Source organism: Balaenoptera borealis, assembly GCF_965194805.1.
Source record: "Balaenoptera borealis genome assembly, chromosome: 1".
Classification (NCBI taxonomy): Eukaryota; Metazoa; Chordata; class Mammalia; order Artiodactyla; family Balaenopteridae; genus Balaenoptera; species Balaenoptera borealis.
The window spans coordinates 23511002-23531487 of NC_138860.1; the positions used below are offsets into that span (position 1 = coordinate 23511002).

At 46.6% G+C, this 20486-nt stretch overlaps 1 long non-coding RNA gene across 7 annotated transcripts in view; it reads left to right on the top strand.

Moving 5' to 3' along the window:
- The window catches only part of LOC309609114, an 86696-nt gene that overhangs the window by 45884 nt on the left and 20326 nt on the right, over positions 1–20486 (top strand). The window contains exons 5-7 of one of the 7 annotated variants that reach the window (XR_014233270.1): positions 1016–1151; positions 6496–6584; positions 6741–7865. This is a non-coding gene — a long non-coding RNA (uncharacterized lncRNA). Of the gene's footprint in view, positions 1–1015; positions 7866–18351; positions 18447–20486 lie in introns of those variants that run through there. The other 6 variants (XR_014233265.1, XR_014233266.1, XR_014233267.1 and 3 more) reach the window with 6 other exon arrangements.

Consider the following 20486-nt stretch of genomic DNA (forward strand, 5'->3'; position numbering starts at 1 on the left):
TGAGTGCTTGCTCTGTGCCAGGCACAGTTCTAGGTACTCAGAAACTTAGAGGTCAACCTTAAGAAAGGACCATTTGAAATTTGCTGTCAAACCAATTGTTCTTTTTGATACAGAGAGATGATGTCCATTAAAAATTTCATGCTCTTTACTGTACAGAAATTCCCATTTACCATTTTTTTACCATTAATTTACCATTTTTTCCTGATTGCAAAATTAAATGTGCTTATCATAGAAAGTTTGGGAAATACAAAAATTTCAAAGAACAAAATAAAAATTACCCATAATCCCACTAGTCAGAGACGATCACTATTACCATGTTGGTCTAAGTCTCTAAACTCTATAATAATAATAGGTAACATGGTGGTTACTGTGTGTCTGGCCTGTTTAATTACTTCATATTCATCAACTCAATTCAATCCTCACAATAACCCAACAAGTTAGGTATTTATTTTCTTGTTCATTTGTTCAATAAATTTTTTTTTTAGCCCCTATCATGTGGTCATTTGATCCTAATCTATGTGCTCAGGATGCAGGGATAGACTATGAAGAAGTGGCATGGGTTGTCTCACTAAGTAAATAGGATAGTCAGGTCTATTTATCTATTTATTAGGATTATAGTAGAAGTTCTGATGCTGTCCAAGTACCCCTTCAGGACTGAGGACATTTCCCCCAGCTGCTGGGAGTGTTGACAGACTTCAGCGTTTTTGGAAATTGCCTTTGATGGAGAAAGTCACCTTACCCAAGATCACACTGGCTTCAGGGGCAGCCTACACCCAATGATTGGTTAATGTGAGGATTCAAAGATCTGTTCCCTTGCCCCAGCTTGACACTACTCCAAAGGGTCAGTCCAGCTTTAGATCTTCACATGGGCCTGGCTAAGGCCTCACTGAGGCTGCACTGTGGTCCAACCAACTTCTCCCTGTATACAATCCTGCCCCCTTCACTTCCCATCCAGAGGTGTTGATATCAAGAGTGCTTCCTAACATAACTTCTTCTGTGTTGATACCTGCCTTAGGATCTGCTTCCCTGGGAATTCAACCTATGACTATTGGTATCAGCAGTGGTTGAAGAAAGAAGGTGCTAAGATAGGATTTTGGAATTAGATCACCCATCATCCAGCTGACAGTAAGGACCCTGCCTTACCTAGTAAGGTAGGAGTGAACTTGTTAAACCTTTCACTGATGGTAAACTGGGATAGTATTCTGGTGGAAGGGAATGGCACTAGTGGGTGTGATATATCAGGCATTTGAGAAATATGGGGGAAATAGTAACTACTGGGACAGTGGAATTAGAATAATTAATACTTTGCAATATTGAGAAGGATTAATCAGCAATTAAAAACCTGGTGTGAAAGCCAGAGGACCTCTTTGGGAACATATAAGGAGACGCTCACCTGTGCCTGGAGGACAGGGAAAGCAGAAGAGCAGGTCCAAGACTTAATCACAAGAGTAGCGAGCACCAAAGATGGTCAAACTCCCAACGTAGACAGGACAGAGCCCTTATTGGGAAAGAATGGAACCTCGACACATGGAATGTGAATATCTGAGTTGATGTACCCCAAAACCTTGAATTTCCAGGTTACCTGAACCCTCGGAGCCTGCAGAAGTGGCCCACCTCTCCCTAAGAAGGGCTGGCACTGCCCCCTTGCTTAGAGAGGTTGCAGGGGACTCTCCCTGGCAGGACACACACCCCTCCTATAGAATCTGCCACCATCTGCCCTCCTGACCACTAGGCTAATACCTAAGGTAAAGCCACAGCATAACCTGGACAGAGACAAGCTAGGCCTGATAAGGTAGGATAGGGCTCCTACTCCAGAGGCCCTGCTAAACCTACCAACATACACCAGGAGCTGCTGTGAGAGCACGCAGGCGACTGCATTCTGAAGGTGCAGGATTAACAGGGATAATGTAAAAAGCCGGAAAAGAGATTTTCAATTTGGGAGCAGTCTTTCAGGACATAGGATTTAATGCCCTGGCAAGATTCCAGGGTGAGAGAGTGAACATGCTGCTAGGATGGTTCTTAGAAGCATGGAAAACTGATAGCCCACACTAAGTGAGGTAGAAATGCCAGAATAGCCGTGGCAGATGATGGAAGATGGGAATAAAAGGCTCAGAGAAGTGGGCACGTTAGAACTGATATACTATGTGCAACAGAAAAGCCTGCCAGGTGGCTGTGTCCCATAGGAAGGCCTGGAGGATACCTCAAAGCGTAAGAGGTATCCTGGTGAGTGTGAGAGGGGCACCAGTGTCACTAAGAGTCTATAGGCCAGGGCTAAGGGTAGGAGATACCATCACAGAACCCGGCTCACTAATGATAGTGGGGATGATAGGACCCTGAAACAACAGGGACCAGATGTGGTAGCTCACCCTCAGTAGCCAGGTGGATGCAATTGTCCTAATGAGTAGCAAGGCTGGAGTGGCAGCCAGGGGACTCTGGCCCCCAGAGAGTTGTGGAGATGGTTAATAGAACACAACAGAAGTAATTGGGCAAAAGTGTTCTCCTCAGTCTGATGATGAGTAATCCAAGGATGGCAGCCCCAATAAAAAGCCACAATCCCTTGCTCAGTTTCCAGAAAGGAACTAGTTTTCAGACCTAGAACTCATGCATTGAAAGAAAGGTCAGGTCCCCAGTAGGAAGTACCCTGTAACACCATGGTGATGTACATGGAGGCATTGCCCAAACCTTTCCCAAAAGGGAACTGTGGCTACTTGTTTGGGTAGTCAGATACTGAGAAAAGGGAATACTCTTTCAAGGACTGTTGGGCATGGGGTCTGAGTTGAGACCCTGATATCTGAAGTATCATCATGAGAACCCTGTTACAGTGGGTGCATATGGGGGCCAGTTAGTAAGTGGAGGCTGGCCCAGGTCTGGCCCCCAGTGTGCCCACTGGGTCCATGGACCCACCAGGTGGTCACTTCCCTAGTCTCTGAATGGACATATCTTGGTTCCTTGGCCTGTGGAATAAAAGCTATTTAGTGGAAAGGCCTTTGAAACTCCCTTTCTTGCACCACTCCTGCCCCCCATGAGCCAAGATAGTAAATAAAAAACAATAGTGCATCCCAGGGAGGATGATAGCAATTCATACAAAGTAATTACAAAAGCAATTCAGAGTCTAAGGGATACAGGGCTGGTGGTCGCCAGCATGTCTCCATTTAATCATTAGTCTGCACCCTGCAAAAGTCAGACAGATCCTGGAGGATGACAAGAGATTACTGTAGTCCACCAAGCAGTAGACCTATCTGCAGCTGCTGTGCCAGATGTTATATCTTTGCTAGAGCAAATTAGCATATCTTCAGGTACATAATATGTGGCCAGGGAACCAATGAGTGCATTTATTTCTATCCCTACCAGAAACAGGATCAGAACAGTTGATTCACCTGGAACAGACAACATATACATTTACAGTCCCTTTTTTTTTTTTTAATATTTTTTTATTTGGTTGCATCAGGTCTTAGTTGCAGCAGGTGGGCTCCTTAGTTGCAACTCGCTGGCTCTTTAGTTGTGGCATGCTAACTCTTGGTTGCGGCATGCATGTGAGACCTAGTTCCCTCACCAGGGATCGAACCCGGGCCCCCTGCATTGGGAGCGTGGAGTCTTAACCACTAGCCACCAGGGAAGTCCCTACATTTACAGTCTTGCCTCAGGGCTATGTTAATGCTCCCACTCTTGGCATTATGTGGTCCCAAGAGACCTGGACTGGTTGGATATTGATGACATCATGCTAGTTGGACCAGATGAGCAAGGAGTGACTAGCTCATTAGAGACCTCTGTAACACATGCATCCCAGAGAGTGGGAGAAAAACCTTATGAAGATTCAGAGGTCTCACATGTCTGTAACGTTTTTAGGGGTCTAGGGGGTCTGGGGCATGCTGAGACATCCCCCCTCCAAAGTAAAGGATATAGTAGTGGCTCTTGCATTTCCCACCACAAAGAAGGAAATCCAACACCTGTTCACAGGCAGCATATTCCAAACCTGGGAATATCACTTCAACCCGTATACCAGGAGACATGAAAGCCTGTCAGCTTTAAGTGGGGCTAAGAGCAGGAAAGGGCTCTGCAGAGAAAGTCCAGGCTGCAACGCAAGCAGTCCTGCTACTTGGGCCACGTGATCTGGCAGAGCCTGTGTTCCTAGAGGTATCAGTGGTAGACAAAGACGTCATGTGGAATTTATGACAAGTCCCGATGGGAGAATCACAATGCAGATCCCCAGGGTTCTGGAGCAAGGCCATGCCATCTGCCACGGAGAATTAAACACCTTTCTAGAAAGCTCCTGGCATGCTATTAGGCCCTAATAGAGACAGACACCTGACCGTGGGACAACAAGTGGCCAGGAAGCCAGAACTGCTCAGCATGAGCTGGGTTCTGTCAGAGCCGCTGGAATCATAAGGTCAGGCAGTCCCAGAAGTAGTTCATCATAAGACGGAAATGCTGCAGCCAGGGTCAACCGTGAGCAGGAATGATGGGTATAAGTGATCTACACAAGTTGGTGACCCAGACACACAGGCCACCCGTCACTGCTGCACCAGCCCCTCTCCCTCAGCTCACTCCCACGGTTCCATGTGGATCCCTGGATACCAGGTGATGACCAGCTAATGGAGGAGGGAAAATCCTTAGTGAGGTTCATGGATGAGTTGTCTTGATATGTGGGTACGAGCTGAAAATGCATGGGTAGCTGCACTACAGTATCATTCTGGGGTGATCCGAAAGACAATGGAAAGAGAAATCCTCTCAATGGCAAGACCTTCAGGCACTGAATCTGTCATCCAATTTGTGTGAAAGAAAGAAGTGGCTTGGGTTTGGGAATAAATAAAAACTCATGGGCAGTGGTGAACGGCTTGGTCAGTGGCCTTGAAAGAGAAAGAGTTGAAGATCAGGATTAGGAAGTCTGTGGTGGAGACACTTGGATGGACATGTGGGAACCGGCATGCAGGGTGAAGGTCGTTGGCTAGCATGCCTATGAGATAGTACTTACCAAAGAAGAAGAATTAAACAACGAGGTAGGCAAAACTGACTCAGCCCGTTAAAGTCAACCCACCTCTGTCATATCTGCTGGCACACTGGGTGCATGAGTAGCCATATTGTGAGGGACAGAGGCTATGCATGAGCCCAACAGCATGGGATCCCCCTCACCAAGGCTGATCTAGCTACTGTGGTATACGTCCAACCTGCCAGCAACAGAGATCAACTCTGACTCTTTTCTTTGCTATCATCCCTGAGGAAACCAACCAGCTACCTTACAAGGAGTAGCAATTAAATTTTTTAAATAGAAAAACTAGCAGAAAATATAACATTTATTAGATCGGTGCAGGAATGACAATTTTTCATGGCTTTAAAGCAAGAGAAGCTATCAGTGAGGAAAAGATGAACAGATTTGAATATTTTAAAATTTAAAACTTCTGTGCAAACGAAGAGATAAAAGATGGAGAACATTTGCATTAAATTCTGACACATAAATGATTAATGTGTTATGACTTTAATTTATAGCTTACTCAATGTATGAGAAAAGCACTGGGGCCCTAATAGATGAATGTAGAATATAACAACTACCATTTATTGAATATTTTTCTATGCTCACATAGATTTACAAAATCAAATTGTACTGATTGTTTTGTGTATAAAATGTTTTATAAACAGCTTTTCTCACATAACAGCACAGACTATGTTACTAACTAGTCTTCTAGAACATAGTTTTCAGTAGTTACAAAGTATAATATTTCATTGATGAGGAAGTACAGCTCTATTTTAAAGTTTTCTTTCTTCCTTCCTTCCTTTCTTCTTCCCCTCCTTCCCTTCCTTTCTCTCTCTCTCTTTTTTTTTTTTGCAATTAATGTTGCAAGACTTAGATATTCCATTGATGACTTTGCCTTTTCTCCATGCAGGGCCTCAACCAGTACTGCTATCCAAGTGCTTCTAGAGTGTTCCAATCTGCCAGCATCAGATCGCACGTAACATTGTATTAAACCAAGGGACTCACTTTGCAGTAAAAGAGGTGCAAATGTAGGCCCATGACCATAGGCATACATCATACTATCTAGTCAGAGAGAGTGAAGGAATAGGCTGTTGAAGCATCAACTTGAAGGCATTGCTAAGATGGCGACATCCTTTTTCAATCTGGGAACCAAGAGGTAGAAGCAAGAATGACTCCCTTTACCATCACTCTCAATGATCCACTCAGGGAATTTGCGCTTCCTGTCTCTGCAGCTCTGGGATCTGCAGGGTTAGAGATCCCGGTTATAAAAGAAGAAATGCTTCCACTAGGGGACACAGAAAAATTCTCACTGAATTATAGGCTATGGCTGCCCCTTGGGAACTTCAGGCTCTTCGTGCCACATGACAAGCAGTCAAGAGGAGGAGTCCCCATCTTGGCAGGAGTGACAGACCCTGACCAGTAGAGAAGGCAGGATGGCTATTCCACACTTGGGGCAAGAAGAACAATGTGGCATGCAGGGGGTCCATTTGGGTGACTCTTGATACTTCCTCACCCAATTTTGACAGCTGCTGGACAAGTCTAGAAGCTATGGCTGAGAAGGGCATGGGGACAGGGAACAGAACCATCAGAGGCGAGGGGCTGGGTCACCCACCAGGTAAGCCACCTAGATCAGCAAAGGTGCTATTTGCAGGTGAGGGGACTCTAGAATGGGTAATACGGGGAAGGAGAGAAAATAAATTTCAGCTGTTGCCCCAAGACAATCTGCCATGCCAGGGGCTATGGTTCCTCCCCTTAACCTCTCTCTTGTAAGTTTCCCCTCAGAAAGAAGCCTCCTGGAATTCTGGAGGAGCTGCTCCCCAAACTTCTATCAAGTGGTAGATCTGAGCACAGAAGGGGTGGATTACAATGGATGCTGTAATGCACCGCCCATGATCCGCATCAGGGCTGATGACCTTATTCACCCAATTTGTTGGGAGTGCGGCCAGCAGACATCCCTCAGCTGTCAGCCTTCCTCTGGAACTGCCTCTGCTGAAGACAGTCGCCTGGTCCCTTCCCTACAGCTGCCTTCCAATGGTCAATTCAATCCAATGTCTGGTTGAATCAGGTAGAGAGTGTCTTAGCCCCTCACTCTAACTCTGCCAGCTTCAGAGCTCCGTGTGGGGTTGGCTTACAGCTTTGTTGAGACAGACCAACCCCTCTTCTTCCTCTCCCTCATGTGGGAGTTGACCCCAAGAGCACTCCTAAATAAAATTCCTGCATGTCAATCTCCACCTCCGAGGCTGCCCTCTGGGGAACCCATCATGTGACAGTGCTATCTGAGCAGACTTGAAAGGAATAAGAAGGAAGATCATTCCAGGCAAAAGGGTGGCTACTCCCAAAGCCCTAAAGGCAGGAATGTCTGTGTGGGTAAGAAACAGCAAAAGAACCAAAGTGGCTGTAGTGGAAGGGAGTGAATGGGGAGAGAGGTGGAAGATGAGATTAGAGTGATATCAGGAAACCAGATCATGGAGGACTTTGAAAGCCCTCACTGGGATTTGGCTTTTTACTCCAAGTGGACACCATTGCAGGGATTTGATAAGAAAAGTGACATAATCTAACTTAAAATGTAAAAGAATCATTCAGGCTGCTGTCTTGAGAAAAGAGTGGTGGAGGGGGCTTCCCTGGTGGCGCAGTGGTTGAGAATCTGCCTGCTAATGCAGGGGACACGGGTTCAAGCCCTGGTCTGGGAAGATCCCACATGCCACGGAGCAACTAGGCCCGTGAGCCACAACTACTGAGCTTGTGCGTCTGGAGCCCGTGCTCCGCAACAAGAGAGGCCACAATAGTGAGAGGCCCGTGCATCGCGATGAAGAGTGGCCCCCGCTTGCCGCAACTAGAGAAAGCCCTCGCACAGAAACGAAGACCCAACACAGCCAAAATTAAATAAATAAATTAATTAATTAATTAATTTAAAAAAATCAGTTGATTAAAAATAAGTGGTGGAGGGCAAGGATGGTCACAGGGACACTAATTAGGAGTCCATTTCAGTAACCCAGGTGAGAGGGGATAGTGGCTCAGATCAGGCTAGTAGTGGTGAAGGTGGTAAAAGCTGATCTGACTCCAGATATATTCTGCAGGTGGAGTCAACAGATTTTCTAAGAGATTGGATGTAGGGTATGACAGGGAAAAAAAAAGAATTAGGGATGACTCTAAGGTTTTTGTTGTGAACAACCTGACGAACGGAATTGAGGTAGGAATGCCACGGGTGGAGCAAATTGGGGAGTGAGAATAAGGATGTTAATTTTGTTTTGTATATTAATTTTGAGATGCCTATTAGACATCCAAATAAAGATGTTGCGTAGTCAGTTGGAAAAACCAGCCTGTATTTCGGGGAGCGGTCTGGAATGGAGATATACGTTAGAATCATCTGCATACAGATATTATTCAAAATCTTGACACTGGATGAGACCATCAAGGGAGGGTGAAGGGGTGTAGATGGAGAAGAGAAGACCAAGGACTGAGTCCCAGGTGCTCTGTCCTTAAGAGGGCAGGGAAAAGGGAAGATACAGCAAAGGAGATGGAGGAGTGACCAATGTGAGGTAGGAAGAAAATCTGGAGTGTACAGTGTCCTGGAAGCCAAGAGAAAAAAGTATGTCACAGAAGGAGGGGCCAACTGTGCCGAATTATGCCCAATTATGATGAGAGCCAAGGATTGTTTGTTGAATTTAGTCAATGTTGGTGACCTGGACAACATCAGTTTCACTGGAGTGGCGAGGGCAAGAAACTGGTGGGAGCCGATTTCAAAGAGAGTGCAGGTAGCCTACTCTTTTGAGGAGTTTTGTTGCCAAGAGATGTAGAGAAATGGTGAGTCATGGCTGGAGAAATGGTTAGGAGAAGGTACTGTTATTGTGCCCATTTTACAGATGAGGAAACTGAGGCTTAAAAAAAGTTGAGGAATTTGCCCAGGTTCATTCAACTAGTAAGTTGTGATTTGAGCACAGATCTGTGTGATAGAAACTTACGCTTTCTTAAAATTTTCTGTTATAAAACTGATGGGGGCTTCTCTGGTGGCGCAGTGGTTGAGAATCTGCCTGCCAATGCAGGGGACACGGGTTCGAGCCCTGGTCTGGGAAGATCCCACATGCCGCGGAGCAACTGGGCCCGTGAGCCACAACTACTGAGCCTGCGCGTCTGGAGCCTGTGCTCCGCAACAAGAGAGGCCACGATAGTGAGAGGCCCACGCACCGCGATGAAGAGTGGCCCCCGCTTGCCGCAACTAGAGAAAGCCCTCGCACAGAAATGAAGACCCAACACAGCCAAAAAATATATATATATATATATATATAAATTAATTAATTTTAAAAAACTGATGAATATTCTTATAGATAAGCATATAATTACATCTCTGATTATTTCCTTAAAATGAATTTCTAGAGGTAGAAATTCTGGGTCAAAAGGTATGCACCTGTGGATAGCTTTGAATCCACATTGCCAAAGCCCTGCAGAAAAGCTTGTAGCCGGTTACACTGCCATCAGCAGCCTATGAAGTCTGTTTCCCTGCATTACTGCCAACACTGGATCCTATCTTTTCTCCCCCCTCAGTTGCAGAGGTGAGAATAATAGTATCTTATTTTGCATATGTATGATTACCAGTTAGAGCTGACCATGTTGTACAAGCCTGTTTCCCAGCATCCCTTTGGCTTCTGCTGATGTTTATCACTCTCAGGCCTGATCACCCTCACCTGACCACTCTCTTCACGAATACTCATCCCCTGCAGCAACATGTCCAGTTTAGAAGATAAACTGCACAGAGCAAAATAGAATTAAAAAGTAATAATAGCTTTAAGGTAAGAAATGAGATCTTGAGTGGTTTTTATATCTGAGAGACTGTGGAAGAGCTAAAATATTAGGAAAAGTTGGGGGGCAAAGTGGAACTGTGTCTAAAAGGACCCTGTATATGATCCTCTATGTGACTATGACCTGAGAGTATCCAGTTCCAAAGAATCCCCCAGAGGGTGCATGGGCGGGGAAAGGGAAATCCCTTTGGAAAATATACTTTGTAGCCCATAATTTCCAATTTCGCCACTTGTTTTCTTTTAATAGATTTTTTTTTTTCCAACAGCTTTTCTGTTCTTCCTTTGCTCTTCAGTCTGGGAAGACAGCTGATAAACTGGCCCTTGCACATTTGAAAGAGATAAAGATATTTATTTATGCCAGCAATACTAGTTGTAGAAAGATTAGGAAATAAAGAGAAGCAGGAAGAAAAATAATTAAACCAACAGAAATTCCTCCCACTGTGCTCTAGATAATTATTATTTATATTTTGCTGATTTTGGTTTCCAGATATATTTTAAAAAATTATTTATTTACTTATTTTTGGCTGTGTTGGGTCTTCGTTTCTGTGCGAGGGCTTTCTCTAGTTGCGGCAAGCGGTGGCCACTCTTCATCGCGATGCACGGGCCTCTCACTATCGCGGCCTGTCTTGTTGCGGAGCACAGGCTCCAGACGCGCAGGCTCAGTAGTTGTGGCTCACGGGCCTAGTTGCTCCGCGGCATGTGGGATCTTCCCGGACCGGGGCTTGCACCCGTGTCCCCTGCATTAGTAGGCAGATTCTCAACCACTGCGCCACCAGGGAAGCCCCTCCAGATATTTTTATTAAAAATTTTACATAATACATTTATATAATCTATTATTTTCAATGAATAAATCTTGAACATCTTTCTGGCTTTCTAGTTGTCAGCAAATGTTGATCTATATTGTCGTTTTTAATGAGTTAATTTTTATAAAATTCCATTATATAGATAATTGTGAACAATTTACTTAATCTCTTATTTTTGGAATTTTAGGTTATATCTTAGTTTTTTACTATAATAAGCATGATAAACAATCTCATACATACATATTTGTGCACTCATCCACTACTACTCTAGTGTAAATTCAAAGTGGGTTTACCAAGTCAAAGAGCATGCACATTTTTAGGCTTTTATTTTTGGTTTGGTTTTGTTTTTTATTCTTGGCTACGTTGGGTCTTTGTTGCTGCACGCGGGCTTTTCTCTGGTTGTGGCGAGGGAGGGCTACTCTTTGTTGCCATGCACAGGCTTCTCATTGCGGTGACTTCTCTTGCTGTGGAGCATGGGCTCGAGGCACACGGGCTTCAGTAGTTGTGGCACGTGGGCTCAGTAGTTGTGGCGTGCGGGCTTAGTTGCTCCGCGGCATGTGGGATCTTCCCGGATCAGGGCTCGAACCCGTGTCCCCTGCATTGGCAAGCGGATTCTTAACCACTGCGCCTCCAGGGAAGCCCTTTTTAGGGGTTTTGAGATGTGTTTCTAATTGCCCAAACGCTTCCCAAACCACTTTATCTCCACAATAGAGTTCTAGCTCATAAACGAACATTGGTTTTCACTAAGCAATGTTCATGCTGAAATAAACAGAAGGAAATCACAAGTTTTCTTTGGAAAGATAGTTCCCCAGGCAAGAATATTACTTAAGAAAGACAAAGTGAAAACAAGAGATAAGTGGAGGGAGGGTAGATTAGCATCTAGAAAGTGAAGAAGCAGGTCTGTACTCAAGGAGGACCTGAGCTTCCAGAAGCTTCATTTGGCCTGGACTCTGGTTAATGGCAGCGGCAGTGCCAGGGCTCTTGTTCGTACCTGTCTACTTTTGCACCTGTCTCCTTCCAACACTCCTATTGACACTTATCCAATGCCAACTCCTTGTGCAGGTGGCTCCTGTAGGCTCGTTGTCACTTTGGAAAGGACCTAATACCTTCCAAGTTCCCTTCCAGCACACAAAACTCCTGCTGGCTGACGGAAAACATGACGGCATCAGAAGAAGGGCCAGGTCAGAGATGAACGGGTGTGGGCACGTAGCTGGCACAGACACCAGGAGGACGTGGTGTCCTCTTAGAGGACCCACATCATAAACAACAGAAGAATCCTCTGCAGGAACACTGACAGCCACCTTCACTCCACACCCTGGTCTCTTAACCCAGCAGGCCCCAAAGCAAGCTCATTATTATCTCCTGTGGGCTCCTGCTCCTGTCTTCACTTACTGGCTTCCCCACCTCTTAGAAGCCCGTGCAGGAGGCCTCATCTGTCACTTGTGACTGCGCCCTCTCCTTGACCTCCAACATCTAAGCTGCCAATCATATGCAGCCATTCTATCCTCAGAGCATCTCCTTCCCTCCTCTCCATCCTCACAGCCTCGGGTAAAACCGCCATACCTCTTGCCCGTGAGAAGGTGGCAGTGTCCTGAATGTGTCTTTCCGTGAAAGTTCAAAACTCTCATGGCTCCACACAGTCTGAAGGGTACTGTTTCCATTCCTGAGTAAGGCACTGACAGCCCTTCCAAACTCTGGCCCCATCCTCGCTTTTCAGCTTCATGCCTGCCCCTTCCCTTCTTGTGTCCCATATGTCTGGACGCCCCCCCCTCCCCAGCAACCACCTCCTTGTGCCTTCGTTCCAGTGTTTTTCCCCCACTGTTCTCACTGTTGCTCAGTCTGCTGAAGTCCTTCTAATCCTTAAAGGCCCGACACAAACATTAATTCTCTGTGGCTTTCTCCAGGCAGAATTAATTATCCTCTCTTCTGTGTTCCCATAGCGTTTTGTCTCTACTGCTGCGGGAACATTCATCATGGTAATAGCTGCCTCCTAACAGACTAGGAGTTCACTGAGGACACAGACTGTGTCCCATTCATCTTTGGATTCCTAGAGCCTAGCCCAATGCCAGGCCTATAGTAGGTGCTTAGTAAATATTGGTTGAATAAGGTTGAGTCAGAAATAGACTCAGGTCACTTGACTCTTATTCAGTGCCTTTTATACTATCCCAAAGCAAAGGCTTGCATGGCTAGGATGGGCATTACCACAAAGCAGGATGGGCTAATCTCTCATCTCTCCACTGGCCATTTCTGTTACCTGTTGAAATTCCACTGGAAATTAATTCTTTTGGGTATGATATTATCTCTAGTTAAATTACAAATATCCCTGGGAGGGATTCATTTTCAACACAATTAACCCTGCAAAAATTTTCATGCTGGAAGGGAACTTAGAAGCTATTAGCTTTTTTTTCCCCCCAGCAACTAGCCTACAAGAGCCACCTGCAGGAGTTGGCATTGGATAAGTGTTGATAGAAAGAGTAGAAGACAGGTCCAGGGAAGGGCCAGTCCTGCATGAAGTACCATGAAAGGAGGTACAGGGCAGCAAGAGGGCATGGATTCCAGGGGAGGGGGTGTTCACTGGAGAAAGGAGTCGTGTGGTGGGAGGAGAGAGGTAGCAAAGAAAAATTTCTCCAACGTCTCAATTTGGTCACATGTCTTCCTTGTGTACAGTACAGATCCCTAGTTCTGATTTCTAAACACCTCTGGTAAATCTTTTTTGCTAGAGTGCCAGAAAATTCTCAGGTAATTTTCCAATTTTAATTCACCTTAATCTTAAAAATAAATACATGCCTCATGGCATTTTTAAGAGGGGTGGGTGTTTGATGAGATGAAATGAGTGACAATAGGGTGTCACAACTCCAGAAAGGTTTCATATCGCTGCTTTAGAGTTTCCCAGTGAGTAGGAGTTTGATGAAGTGAAAAAATGAAATGGCTTCCAAATCACTCTGCCCTACTATGCTGATTTGCAGACACATAAGCTTCCTACACTGCTGAAAAGATCCAGCCCTGGGCTGAATGAACCCTGCAAAGTTAGCGCTTGGCACTCACCCAGCAGTTTGAAAAAGGCAGTGAAAGGAAACGTTACCAGTCAACTGATAGCAGCAGGACCCTGAGGGAGGGAGAGCCCAGCCAAGGCAATCCGGACGGCCATCCAGGTCACAGCACAAAGCCTGCCTGGGAATTCTTAGGACAGCAGCAGGTTGGAGCCCTGGCCTCACATTTCACTCTAAAGGAGGCCACCACCGAAATGGGTTGAGATGCTCCTTTCTGGTTTTCTGTATTCAGAGGTTCACACGCCCAGGAGAAGAGAGAAAAGGACAAATCAGCCTTATTAGCATCTGTCTACTCTTGGGCTTGACTCTGAAGCATCCTTGGTGGTGTCTTTCAGGACTAGAAGAGTCTAGAAGCTGCCAGGCATTCATGACTTAATTTCACATTTTTTAAAGCTCTGGATTATGTAGGACTCTTCTATATGTGATTGTTACCTCGGATTGATACTTCAAATTGTGATCTTCAGATTTCCCAAAGAAGAGAGTTTGAGGAGTCCATTAGGCCGGAATCTGCCTCTTTTAGAACCAGCAGGTGGTGTAGCGATCCCTTCACAGGTGCCCTGCTGAGGCCCAGACGACTTTTTTAGGCTGCACCATGCAGCATACGGGATCTTAGTTCCCCAATCAGGGATCGAACCCGGGCCCCCTGCATTGGGAGCACAGAGTCCTAACCACTGGCCAGGGAAGTCCCTCCGTCAACATTTTTAAAGAAAAGGAACTCTTTCAGATCAAATCTGTGCCCAACGTGAGTCTATAAAACAGAAGAGATGAGGTCCGCTGGTTGACCTGGGATGGGGGCCCAGTGCCTTCACCTCGCCCTCTCCCTTGGGAAGCAAATCTGTCACAAGTTCCAGAATTCTGCCATCATCCAAATCGCAATTTCTCAATCTCCAAGGGAAATTTTGTCATCTGGCATTTCCATGGCAGTTTTAAAATGTTACAGAAGATTTGGCGTGTCCCACTGGGAGGGGCAGGCACCTGTGTCTGGACTTGTAAGCCGGCGGGTGTGACAGGAGAGAGTGACCACTGCTTGCTCGGCTCAGCGGCTCCTGTCCTCCTGTCCTGCTCGCTGTCTACACCGCACAAGGCACCTGGCTGAGAAAAGGGCTTAGGAGGAAGCAGAGGATGCCAGAGAACAGGAAGAGTATGACACACGCCTGAGTTAGGTCAGCGGGCCCGGCAGCTTTCCTTTCCCAGCTGACTCAGGACGCCTCCCCACAAGCTGCTTGCTTGCTGAGGCCTGTCTTGACAACTGGCGTTAGATGGTGGTGACTCATCAGTTTTTACCCCAGGGGTTAATGAACACGCAGCAGAGGCAGACCTGCCACCCCTCAGAATCCTCCCGAAGGCTCCCGATCAGGTGTTCTCCTTGTCTGAAACCCCTAGAGACTGGGGCCACACGAGCAGCTCCCATGCGGGGTCAACGCAAGAATCCAAAGCAGCTGTTGCTCAGGATTTTTCTGGAAAAGAGAGAGGAAGGGGCTCTGCCTCCGTGAGCAGAGGGGGCTGCTTTGGTATTGGAATCAAAATAAAATGAAATGCGTTCTTTGGAATCCGTGAGCTCTGTTCCCGGGACCGGGATGGCATGGGGACAGGCCTGAGCTTTGGGACTGATTTCAGGCGCCCCCAGGCTTTGGCAACAGAGGAGAAGCCCTTGGCCCCGTCGTGCTCCCGATCCCCTCGCCGATCAGGCCCAGTGGGCTCTCCGTGCTCTTCGCACAGCTCAAGACAGGCACACTCAACATCCTGTCCCCCGAAGACTGACCCGACCCGGGGGGCGCGTGCCGAGTGTCTCTGCTTGTGGTGGCAGGGACGGATCGTAAGGCTGCCTTGACCAAAGGCATGAGTCCCCCCGGGGGAGGAGGGCAAGCCAGGCCTCCTCCCTGAGGGGCGCACGTCCCCAGAGCCTGAGCCCAACACTCGGCTCCGTGGACTCACACTCAGTGCTGTCCTGAGAGGCAGCTTAAGTGACAACTGTGGAGATTCCAGAATCAGGAGCTAGGTTATCTGAGCTCAAGGCCCAGCCTCTGTGAAAAGGAGAACGATCATACCTGCTTCCTAGAGTCAGAGCCGAGAATGAGCTAATATCGGTAATGAGACAGGGCCCAGCGCACAGTAGGTGTGCCTTTAGCGCGGCACCCGGATTTGCCTCCACCCCCCCCTCGGCCTCACTGGGGCCACACTCCAGCCGTGATTTCTTCCACCTGCTGAAGACAGGGGCTGCCTCTGGCTCTCTTACCCCTCCTCTGCCCCCATCACATCTCCAGAGCTCTATAGTGTGACATCTGTCCTGGAAGAGTTCCAACCTCCCCGCTCCAGGACTTGCTGGCAGTCAGATCCACTGGTGATTTGGTCGGAAGGGTTGCTTTTCACCTCTTATCCTAAGCTGTGAGGGAAAACAGTCACATACCCTAGAATTCGGCCTCTGCCTTTCTCCCGTGATTATGAGCGCCCGATGTGAGCGGTGAGTACACCGACTGCAGAGGCCCGGCCAGGCACTCACCGAGTGGATTGATGGAGCATACTGAGTTAAGTAAGCAATGTGCTGGACATCTGGGGGTCATGAACTCTTAACTTTTGCTACTTGGCCTCATGCTGTTCAGCCAGTTACTTCTACCTTCTGCCCTTCCTAAATGGGAATAAGCTATCTCTGAGATAGTTTTAAGAGACACTAATGAAAATGATTAAAGTGGAAAGCACAGTGGACCTACGTGCTTTATGTAATAGCATTCAGTCTTTCTTCCTCTCTTTGCAACCTGAACCACAGAATCAATAATGTTTTTCCAAGTGCAATGTCCCCAGAACAAGATGTGAATCCATTCCCTGAGCCCTGCCCTTGGCTGGGGAGTGGCCCCTGCCCTTTGGAGCCTGGTGTCTGGGGCTGGAGCTGGCTTGCCGTGGTTAAGTGCCCATCCCTTCCTGGGATTCCAGCCAAGATACCAGGGTTGCACATTTCTCTAATTTCAGAGGAAGCTTTGTTCAGGGGTTGAGTCTCCACAATGGCTTTGGCCATCTATCTCCATTCTGTATTCTCAGATGTAAATTTAACTGTCTTTTATTGAGTACCTATTGTACTCCAGGCACTGTGCTAAATGCATTCACCAGCATTATCTTGTTTAATCCTCTGAGCAGCTCCGTGAGGTAGGTGTGTTACCACTCCTATTTCACCTGAGGAAATGGACTCGTGGGGGGAGTTAAAGAAGTCAGCAAAGCAACACAGAAAACAAGGGGCAGGGCCAGGATTCTACCCCAGAGCTCTTTATTACTTCCCATGTTTCCTTTATCACAGTTGTCCTGCATACAGATGGTTCCAATTTACGAGAAAATCAAGCTGTAGTCTGAGAAAGTGCTAATTAGAGAGCCCAAGGTAGTGGGGGCTTCTGCCCGTGTCCTGGGAAGGATGCTCTAACTGTGGCTACTGGGGACCATCTGCCTTGAAGGATGAGGGTGGAAGGAAATTTTCCCCCCTCCTTCTTGTCCTGGAGCCCAGTGCAGAGGCCTGCATGCTGTCAGAGCACTTTCTGCAAGCTGCGGATCTGAAACACGGAGGATCCAGGCTGTCAACCCCACAGCAGGGCCCCCGGTGTACTGTGTTTCATTCAGCATTATCGGCAATCCCCATTTCGGCTGAGTCATCCAGGCCTGTGAGAGTTGCCCACTTGCTACAGAGCTTTTCTGCAGCTTGTTTGTGGTGAACCCTTCATATGGTCCCATCCGTGGCAAGTGCAAGCGATGGGTGCAAACTAGAACCAGAGCACAGGAGATGACCCTTTCCATGCTTCTCTTAGTTCTCTATGCAGAGACAAAAGTATTGATTACTAGCCCATCTATCAAAGGGAACAGAGATACAGAGCAAAGTGGAGCTCCCTAAAGATCTACTGATATTTTAACTTATCTTAAAAGGGGGCTGGGGGCTTTCTGACAGTTTTGCTTGGGGACTGGGGCAGAGACTTCAGGTTCCTACATACTATCTGTTCTCCTCTTCCCCTTGAATTATAAAACTCCAAGTTTATTTGGGACAGCAATGTGCCCAGTTATTGCCCAGATTTCTAAGCTTTCCTGACCAATTAGATATAAAAGGATGTTATATGTGCAATTTTCAAGAAGTCTGCTTAGACTCAGATGGGCAAGATGCCCTATTGTTGCCCATTTGCCCTTCTCCCTCTGTCCTGTTGCCTGGAATGCAGATGTGATGGCTGACTTGCCACAGCCCTCTTGGACCTTGGGGAAGCAAGTGCTAAGGATGGTGCTAGAGAAAGCCAGAGCAGCTTGGGGTTCCTGATAACTTCTGGAGCCACCATTCCTGCCCAGGACTGAATTCCTCTGGACTTCTTTCACATGAGAAAATGAACACTTGCTTTGATGGCCACAGAGTGGTTGTCTGTAGATGTTTAGATATGGAGACTTTTGAGGTAGCACTAAATTAATGCCTGAATTCAGTCCTTTGTTGAATAAATTTATATTAAATATCTACCATCTGCCAGGTATTGAGCTAAAATACATGGTCTCTACTCTCAGGAATTTAAACAGGCAACTTAAACAGAGTATACTTTAAGGAAGTACTATAACAGAGAGGAGGTCCCTAACCTAACCTTGGGAAAGGCTTCCCAGAGAAAACTGGGGCTTGTAGGGCAAATGGAAACCAGTCAGGAGTAGAGTAAAGGTAGTCAAATAAGGAGCTTTCTGTAGCTGATATGCAGTCGTTTTTAATGGACTACATTTGTCTTTCCAAACAGGCTATGACCCAGTAGCTGATTCTTGCTAAGCTTGCAATGATCTTGCAAAGATCAATACGGACAGCCACTCCATTACTGGACTCACAGTTTAGAAGGTAGTTTATCTTTTTCCTTCTTTTTAAAAAAAAAAAATGTATTTATTTACTTATTTTGGCTGCATTGGGGATCTTCGTTGTGGCACGCGGGATCTTTTAGTTGCGGAATGCGGACTTCTAAGTTGCAGCATGCATGCGGGATCTAGTTCCTCGACCAGCGATCGAACCTGGGCCCCCTGCATTGGGAGAGTGGAGTCTTACCCACTGGACCACCAGGGAAGTCCCTCCTTCTTTTTCTTTTACCACAATCTTTTCTCCCTTCTAGGGCCTAGAGCAAAGGAAAAAATGCATGTGGATCAAAAATCTGATCCTTTACTGAGAGTAGATTTGGGTGAAGGTCAGCCTCTGGTTGTATCCAGATCAACTTGCATGTTCCCTGTGTGCTCTTAGCCCTAGGCCTTGGAAGAGAGGTGGTGCGGGGCAGGAGAGTGTCCTAAAAGTGATCCGTGGTCTCTAGGGACCAGTTTGATTGTCACTCCCAGTCCTGATCTTATCAGGCCAATTCTAAGTCTGCTGCTTCTGCCCTGAACAGAGGTTCAAAGTTTTTGTTTACATTGAAGATGAGACTGAATTGGTCTTGAGTAGCAGAAACAACTTAAGCCAGCTTAAGCACAGAAGGATAAGTCATTGAATGGGTGAGTTTTCTTCTTATGCCCGCAGCAGGAGAGCAGCTGGGCCTCAGGAAAATACCAACATCGGGGCCTACAGGGTATCAGGGTGTCTGTCCATGCTGCATCTCTATGCCTGAGTCCATTTCTGTCCTCTTACTCTGTAATGGACTTTTTATGCTCTCCAGTCCATATGGTAAAAAAAAATGAAATAAATATTGTTAATAAAAAAATACCCAAAGGCCATTCCTTAGCTCCTGGTGTTTTACATGTTCAAGAGATCAGCCCAGATTGAATCTTTTAGTCTCAATTCCAGATCCTGTGGCAATGACACTAATTAGGTCAGCGTGGCTTAGAAGCCCATCCTGGGATGAGAACCAGGGAAGGGGTCCGCAGACAGAGCTGCAAAGCCCATGCCTGGACCACAGCAATGGGAGCGGACACAACTGGTGAGGCAGGGCAGCAGACAACCCAGCAGGGGTCTGCTCTAGTCTCTGCACAGCAGCCTAGGAGTCCCAGAACTTCCATTTCTCCCCCAGATCCTCCCTGATCCACGCAAGGACCTGTTCCATGCAGTTAGAACCTGATCTCTCAGACAAATGTCTGTACCCTGGCTAGAATATGAGTTCCATAAGGGCAGAGGTTTTAATCTGTCCTGTTCACTTCCTTAACCCCAGAAACTAGAATAATGCTTGGCACCATGGGAGGCACTCAAATACTTGGGACGTCAAATAATGAAATTCAACTTCTCCATTCTCTGCCTTCCTGGAAGGGGAAGGGGGACAGGATGGCAGCCGGGGAGTGAAGCGCACAGGAGAGAGGATGAGAATAGAATCTCCAAAAGCAGCCCCTCGGCATATTTGTAGGCATTGGTCTACCCAGTTTCTGGGCCCTGGACGCGGTTATGGAGCAACGTGCAAGCCCTGATCCTGGAGCCTGGTAGACACCGTTCACTAGATGCAAAGCCTGTCTACTCAGCATTGACAGGCCTAGGTTTATTATCTCTTTGGTCCTGTGATTCCTGGTTACCTTGTAGCCTCTCTGAGTCTTCATTTGTTTATTAGTAAATAGATCACAAGGTTACTGAGAAGATCAAATGATATAACACATTAAATACTTCCTTGTATGTACTACGTACAAGCTGTCCTATAAATATTTATTGACTCTTGCAAAACATGGGGTCGGATTTTGTGTTGTTTTCTGGTGGGTAAATTGGGAATAGGGTAGAATTGTAACTATGTAATTTACTACAGGCCTTGGGTTCTTAGAGGAGATGGAATTGACTGGTATAATTACCATTTCTCACACAAGAATAGCCCTGCCTTCACCTAGTTCCTTTTTTAAAAAAAATTAATTAATTAATTAACTTTTGGCTGCGTTGGGTCTTCGTTGCTGCCTGCGGGCTTTCTATAGTTGCGGTGAGTGGGGGCTA